The 8,722-nt window shown below is 34.3% G+C and overlaps 1 long non-coding RNA gene across 1 annotated transcript; it reads right to left on the reverse strand.

Annotated features, from left to right (window-relative positions):
- Positions 1–5,570: 5,570 nt before the first annotated feature.
- Positions 5,571–7,099, reverse strand: LOC128557439 (uncharacterized). The gene is made up of 3 exons (XR_008371156.1): positions 6,918–7,099; positions 6,156–6,327; positions 5,571–5,828 (listed from the first exon to the last, which is right to left on the reverse strand). It is a non-coding gene; the product is annotated as an uncharacterized LOC128557439 (long non-coding RNA).
- Between the last annotated feature and the right edge of the window lie 1,623 nt (positions 7,100–8,722).

Below are 8,722 nucleotides of genomic sequence, written 5' to 3' on the forward strand. Positions count from 1 at the left end.
ATAACTTGAGAATGCTTGGGCTTAGGATCACGAAACTTAATAGGGAGGTTGATCATGACCAGTAGATTACCCCTATAGATTTTGAGGTCAAAGGTCAAGGTCACACTGACCTAGAATAGTAGAACTTTTATGTACAGTGACCAAATAATTTCTGTTCCTTGTGCAATTACTGAATGCATCAAGGGGGGCATTTCATGTTCTACGAGCTCTTGTTTATTTGTTTTCCATGATCAAAGAAGAGGAGGTACATAATTTTGCTCATTGACTATGATTATATAGTCTGTAGGTTTGGTTTCCAGTCAATAACTAGAGAATTCCTCGATCACAATGGTCAAACTTCACAGAACGGTTGACTGTGACCAATAAAAATCTCCCTGTTGTTTACGAGATAACTAGTTCAATGTCAAGGCCACATGCAAAATTTTGAGATTGAAAACAGTTTCTGCTCAATGACTTAAGAATGCATTCATGGTCAGTAGTTGCAATGTACTAATCCAGGGGACATAGATAAAGGTCATAATGACGTCAAGACTGAAAATGTATTCTGCTGAAAAACAAAAGAATGTTTTGGCCTACAGTCGTCAAACTTCATAGGACGATTGCCTGTTGTCAGTAGATGAACCTTACTGATGGAGTCAGTAGGTCAAAGGTCAAGGTCAGAGTGACATGTAGACTGAAAATGGTTCCTGCCAAAGACCTTAAGAATTAATGTAAATTCTTGAGCCTGCTGTCTTCAGACTTCATTGCAAGTAGTCAGTAAATGACCTCTTGTTTTTTTGTTTTTTGTTGTTCTTTTTGAGTCAATAGGTCGAAGAACAATGTCACAGTAATTTCGGGACTGAAAATGGGAAAGGCCGTCATGGGGGCATAAGTATCTTACAAACGACCATCTTGAGACGTATATATATATATATATATATATATGTGCCATACAATGTTGTTCATGACTATGAATTGCCGGTATAACTCCAAATATTGCATACTGATTTATTCTCTCGGTGTGAACATTTGACTTTTTCAATTTGAAAGTATTGGCGATGTTTGATTTTTGCGGCATTAAAGGCGCTCGCGGAAATTTTTTTCAGACGGGTCGATATTTACCCCATACCTGCAAGGAATGTAATATTCGCTTGTATGATAAGAACACGTTCATCAATCACCTAAAAGGAAATTCACTTGGCCCAGGGTATAGGTCACATGTTCAAGTCATTGACGTCTAAACACTGAAAACAGTTTCCGTAGCATTTGTTAATAAGCCTTTAAACTACACCCTTCAAACTTGGTAGCGTGATTGGCCAAATAGAGTAGATAACTCCTATTGCCTTAAAGGTCAATAGGTTTAATGTCAAGGATCCAGCGGCCGGAATGATTCCTTTCTGTTCTTCCTTTAAAAATACAGAAAAAAAACAGTTTCTTTTGTCACACTTTCAGCGAGTTTATTCCAGATGTTCCTCAGGGGAGCGACCTAGGACCATTTGGTCTTCTTGTTTACTATATTTGCCTTAATCTGTAGACAATACTGTCAACGATTTTGGCTTAATATACTAGTATGTCCTTGTTTGAAATAAAAATTGATTACATGTTTCCTACCAATCTGCGTTCTATAAATTCCCGCCCCACCCCACCTCGTTTTATGTTAATGTAAGCCAAATCTAATATGGCGACCTACACATTTTCTTTTTGTTTTAGAATAGATAGACATAAGCAAATACATGAGAAGGGTTTGATATAGTCGATGAAATAGCAGGAATACCAGCTTAAGACAGACAAATATCCATCGGGTCTGCTGAACAACCATTGTTCTTTTTTACAAAATCAGTTTCTTTAGAGGCTCTGAGCATGTTTCCACTAGAAATATTGTTTTCTGTTAAAAAAACGCTTAGATTTCAAATTTATGCTAGTTATTGTACTTAACTGAAATACTGAAAATGTTAAAAGGTAATTTTTATTTACCGTCGCTTGGTGAAACAATTAACATAATAGAGCTCTATAAAACTTTTCTGCGACCCTATAATAGCATCATAACTGGGGACAAATAAAAGTGAAACATTGCTGGTGACCTAGTATTTCATTTTTCAATGCATCATAACATATCTTGTAATACATAACATTTCATCAAAATCTATTGACGTATTAATATATGTAGGCCCTAGCGAACGTCTTTAATGATACCGCCCGGTAACGGGAAACAACTTCTGTATTGTTCTGCAAATTCCAACACGGTGTTACTTCCCCTTACCCGAGATCGTTCAATTTTCCTGCCGCATGATTTTTCTTTATTTTATTATATACCTATATAAATTCTGTAAAAAATCGGATTGTATTTCAGAGGCAGAAACAAAATCCGTACTGTAACATGTAAATTCCGTATTGTATGCTGCTGGGCTACTTTCATTATTATGCAGGACCTGACTTAAATAGCGCACATAAAAAAATTTAGTTGATTTCGTTCAATAACGACACAACAAGCAAAAAGGAAGATGTATATAATAATAGGGGAATTATAACAGTAGCTAGATCTGGGATTTTGTTGGGATCCGATCTGGCAAAACTCCATTCGAGCCGAATACAGCAACCCAGATCGAGCTTCTGTAATAATAACCCTATTTTATTTTTCAGAGGAATGAAAACGTTGCTTCTATGCCAACTAAGATATCCTGAAAATTTTATAATAATCTGTCAGCCTAAATCAAAGATATACAAATTACATTTATTTCATAGCTCTTTGCCTAAATTTAAGATTTAAAAAAAAAAAGGCCACATCGAAACCAGATTTTAAAAAAAAACTGTATTACCACCCTCGGAGTTCTGCATGATGTCTCAAAGGCATTGTCTTACATTTAAATTATAGAGAAATAAAGTAACGACTTTGTTACGGAAAAAGGTAGGTTGCATGCGGGAACTGTGTCACGGATTTAAAAACTACTTGAATCAAATTTGGTATGGTTAAAGGGGCGTAACCCGCTGTCACTGCGAATTTTAGTGCATAAAATAAACTGAAGACTGACAGCAACACTGCCCGCCTACGAACCCTGGAGTCGTTCGGCACAGCCTCCGAGATTACCACTAAAACAGTTGCTCTCAAACCGAATATGTCCATCTGTATGTACAACTATAGTGACAGATTATTATACTCGGAAATTTTAGCGTTTTCTGTATCTTGCACTATCCTCCTAGTAACGCTGGATGAGTCGTCCATGATGGTTACCAGTTGCAACTATAAAGAAGCTTACACAAGCAAAAACTGACATTTGGCGGAGGCGGCGGAAGGGTGAACCCTGTGGATGTGGGATGCTGCTGCAGCATTGTTCTGCAAGGTCATACTATATTGTGATATTTTCACACACAGTTCATAGCCTGTGATGATTTATGCTTTGCCCATAAAAAACATACCAAAACTCAAGCATTGTTCTTTGGCACTGACTGTAGGAAGAGATTCAGAAAAACTGGATTAGCTACACGTAATAATATAGAAAGTCTGGTGATAACGTGCGCACGACAGTAGTCGAGAATATAACGTTGCAGATGTTAGTCATACAAAAATAATACAAATGTATTTAAATATTAATTAATGGGCATTTCTCGCTTTTAAAGAAAATTTCCTTTGATGATGTGCATATGTCTGTGTTTGCTTCGTGTGGTTCGTACGACTGACCTCAAGCATCGACAAGTAACAGCTCCACTTCCCGTATTACTTAATCATGTTTTAGTGTACGATAGGGCATTTTTTTAAATTTTGAAACAATGTAAACGGGAAACACGAATCAACACTATCCAAGAGGTTTGGAGAGGATGGGGATACTTTCAGTAAAATCAATTTCATTATTTCATTATATGGAAACTATGATACATAACGAACTCTGCAGATTCTTAAGAATCTTATCCCAAAATATTCACACCAAAAAATCAAGGTTGATAGCATTTTATAATTAGTTTTTATGTAATTTAATTTTGTGATTGATAACAAACTCATTACTTTTATGTAAATTAGATTTCACTAGATCTACCCTACATTTACTCCATGAGCAATATGTCATTCGGATGTCGTATGCTTTCACAAAAGAAGGATTAACGGCTATTGTTGCGGTGTTCGTTCTTTCAACACACCTGAACTGTGTAGATACATCTATAATCACCTTATATGGAAAAGCTGTTCTGTGTTCACATACTAGCATCTGCTACGCGTATTACAGTATGATCCGAGTGTTTATACTCAGTGAAATTAGAATCATATTACTTCAGCTTTCGTTACGTATGTACTAATTTTGCTGATACATTTGGCTTCGATGATGGTTACATGTGTTCTTCAGTGCGAATTTCAATTTTCATGACTTGCCAACATAATTAACTGTATCACATTCGCTCTACTTAGAAGAATTGTTATACATGTACAAAGCATATCTCATTTGCTCTACCTATCATTATGTACAGTCCGTTCAATCTCGTCTGTTCCTTCATCAAAACAAGTCAGTTTCTTTATTATATCTCGTCTGTTCTGTCATTGCAGCCAGTCTGTTCCTTCATCATATCTTGTCTGTTTTCATCATTTATATCATCTGTTCTGTCATTGCAGCCCGTCATTCCTTCATCGTATCTCGTCTGTTTTCGTCATTATATATCATCTGTTTTTGTTACTGCAACCCATCTGTTCTGTCATCACATCTTGCCTGTTTCTTCATTATGTCTCATCTGTTCCTTTTTATCATTATATCCCGTTTGTTCCACCTTATCCCGTGTGTTTTATAATTACACCTCATCTGTCTAACCATTATACCCTGTCTGTTACATTTTACCCCGTGTGTTCCATCACTGTAAACAGACTATTCCTGTACTATACTTATTCTGTTATATCACAGTGTATAATTGTTTCAGACTGGTTATAATGAAGTTAGAGGCGCAGCGGGATATGATGTTTGTTTGTTTGTTTGTTTTTGGTAAACCGACGTCTTCCGCAGTATTTACTTAATGTAATGACGGGTAGTTAACCTTACCAGTGTTCCTGGATTTTATACCAGTAGTATAGTCTGTTCTCTGCATGTAACTGACAGCTACTCCACATGAATCAAACGTAGAGAACGACTGATTTCAGAATCCAATCGTCGCAGAGACCCAAACGAAAAAAACAGGGTAACAAACTACTATAACAAACAACTAATCGTATACAGTATACCATTAGTATAGAATTAGTAAAAATTTCACATGCAAATGAGCTAATAGTATACTATAACAAACTACTATCAAGATACTGTTACTAATCAAACTGTTTAATGATATGCAAATTGATTGCCACGGATGGTCAATAGTATACTAAATATATACCGTTAATAGTATACTAATTATATACTGTTAATAGTATACTAATTGTATACTGCAAATACTATATCAATTGTATACTCGTAATACTATACTAATTCTATACTGTTAATAGGTTATTTCACAGTAGTAAAAAAGCCACTTTAAGTATTCAACTCGAAACATAAAAAGATGATACATAGCAGAGAATTCTTTGGAAATTATTTAATTCACAGAATTCAAAATAATAACATAAAAAATGATTTTTACATGACAAATTAGAAACAAATGATAGAAATACCTTTGAAGCTTTCTAATCTGCTAAATATATATAAAATTCAAATTAAGAATTATTCCATTAAATGCAACTGCCATTTAACACTAGAGAAGTATACACTGAAGTCATTTTCACTGAATATTTGTTCTTTTTTTGGCAAACTTATTGGCATATATCCAATTCTTTCTGTTATTGCCAGATTCCGCCTAGCATCAGTTTGCTGCACCATACTTCTTTTTACACCACATTGTCACATAGTCTGAAGTTGAAAGAACATTTACAATATCATAATATGTCTTGATTTAATGTAAAATGTTTAATGTGGTAATAGAAAATTGCACTGTAACTGTAATCAACATTACCAAAATACTCATTATGTCATCGGTCTTTAGGATAATTAGCCGTTACTTACCAAAATACTCATTATGTCATCGGTCTTTAAGATAATTAGCCGTTACTTCCACATGAAGTTCAGTGGATTGCACTAAATGTAAATTTTCACCATAGTCAATGTTCAAAAATTGTGAAACCAACAAAAAAAAAACCCCTGCATTTATCAAACGTAATATAAAATATTTATTTTTACCTTTCAGGTCTTCCACTTTCATCGGGTTTTAGGGTAGTCAGTGTTTAATCGCCAAGGTTTGATTTTCCCAGCCAATGCCCGTACATGCAATCATCTCCTCCAATATGAAAACAACACTTGATAATTTATTGTCCGGTCGGCCATCAGGTCACTTATCGATGATCAGTCTTATCTGCAAAAGTCAAATAGATAAGACAATTGATGCAGCTGTTATTTACAAATAAATATGAGACCATCTCATCTAGTAAAATGATCAGATGAAAGAAAATAATACAACCGAGTCTGCAATGTTCAGTTTGCATTGTTCACGGTGCTTCCGAGGAATCTACTTTCTTGATTTTATTTTACATAAGTTGTAACACATTAAACAATGAACAAGTTAAAGATATTAATCAAAACTACATACAAAAACTACTATTGAACAATCGTTTACCTATGTAAATTCAAATCTAAAGGCAATCCTCTAAGTACGAATCCGTGGGGGACGAAACGGTCAAATGTTTCGGACTAATATTGGGCAGTGTAGCTAATTATTTCGCATGCAGACGGAAGAAATGATACATTGTTACATATCATATGTAATAATATTTTAAATTAAAGTCAAATAGTTGTGTTTAAACTAAAGAATAACTCGTTTTCTTTGTGCTACCGGCGCTGTAATAATTTTCGATCTTTCGTACCCTCTGTTAAGCTACAAAAGATTTGTAAACTTCTCGCTAAGGTTTTTAATTCTGATTATAATAAATAACTTAAAACACTCACCACATGCTATGGTTAAACAATCATTTCATTTTTAATCGTTTCCATGCTTTTGAATCAACAGTTATATTGATTTTGACGATATTGTGTATCCTATTGTTTTCACAAATTTCAAAATGGCGGCCGACCTGAAAACGTGCGCGACCTTTGGGTTTTTCCGAAAGTTGCTATTTTCAGAAACAGATGCGACCCGGTAAATAGTGTTTCCAAAACAAAAGTTTTGAACTAAATTAAAGTTAGAAAGTATATTTTGCATTGATATGCGAGGCATGTCTGAAAATTTCGTATTTTCTTAGAAAAACAGGTGATACTTAGGGGGACTATTTCTTTGCGTAGAAGTTTGTATTGTCACAAGCTATAAGGCATTCAAATTCCCCCTTTCTGATTGGATAAGTAGTCATTAACATTTATAGCTCGATTGTTTATACTTTATTACCAGTCATTCTGCAAGTGTACATGTGTACTCGCAATTTGCTGCTAGATAACAAGATTATAAATCCGTAATAAGGCAATAAAAGAACAAATAAAATACATATTGTAAATAATTTTATTAGCCTTTCAAACATTAATATTTTGTTTTGATTTAGTGTAATTTGATGATTTTACATGAAAATGTTTCGGCTGGAACAATCTTCTTCCCAGGTTTAGGCTACAGCCTACAGGTATCCGGGGTGTTTACCTCGACGCCAGCTGTGTCAGATTTCGAGATCTGCAGCTTGTACATTTAAACATAGTTAATATTAAAAAAATGTATTTTATACTTCTTTGATTGAAAGTACATTTTCATTGCTGTAAATGTTTCCAAAATTTACTGCTGTAAGAAAATAAGAAAGATGCATGAATCTAAAACAACAACAACAACAAAAACTGTTGCATTAATTAGAAGATTAATAATAACAATTTTAAAAAGATAATAAATCAAACCTGCATGAGTTTTCTTTAAAATCCATTTGAATCACCACAGTTTAACATCTTAATCCTTATACAACTTATTAGAGAATGCACTCAGACTCCACATTAATAATAAATATCCTAGCAATCCCTTAATTACAGAAGGCTGTAAATTTCTGTCTGTAATAAAACAAAGCAGAGATGACCAAAAATAATTGTTTATTCCTACAATTGTTCCTGTGACATAATCTACCAGGGATATGTATGAAAAAGATCAGATTCTTCTAAAGTCTTGCAGGGTAAAGTATAATGGTATACTAATGGTATACTCAATATTTTACAAAGTATAATGGTATACTAATGATATACACAAGCAGGGTACAATGTATAATAGTATACTAATGGTATACTCATCATTGTTTATGAGGGAGTATACTATTGACGGTCAAATAGTATACAATACAATGCTATACTAATTCTATACTGTAATAGTATACTAAACAGTATAGAATTAGTATAGAATTGATATAGAATTAGTTGCTTGTTAAATTATTTTTTTGTTTGGGGAATATACGCCTTGACTGGGTAGATCCAGTACAAAAACTGCGGGCCGTTTTATTATGTTCTCTGTAAATATTTAATAAAAGACATTATGTCTGAAATTATTCGTCCTCCACACCTGTTTCTTCATTATAATCATTTCAGCAAGAGGAGCGGTTTAGTGGTTAATGTGTCGCCTGCTCGGCCTCGACCCCACTGGGGGTAGCGATCATGTCTTCTCGTATGACACCAGTTACTGGTTTTTGCAGGAAAATTCAAATAAGCACCAAGCTTCAATCATAATCGAGCTGAAGTAAATTAGTATAAACTTAAGTCGAAATACATGTCCCGTTTGCCTGTTCATCGAGTCATTTCGC

Source organism: Mercenaria mercenaria, chromosome 5 (genome assembly GCF_021730395.1).
Source record: "Mercenaria mercenaria strain notata chromosome 5, MADL_Memer_1, whole genome shotgun sequence".
NCBI lineage: Eukaryota > Metazoa > Mollusca > Bivalvia > Venerida > Veneridae > Mercenaria > Mercenaria mercenaria.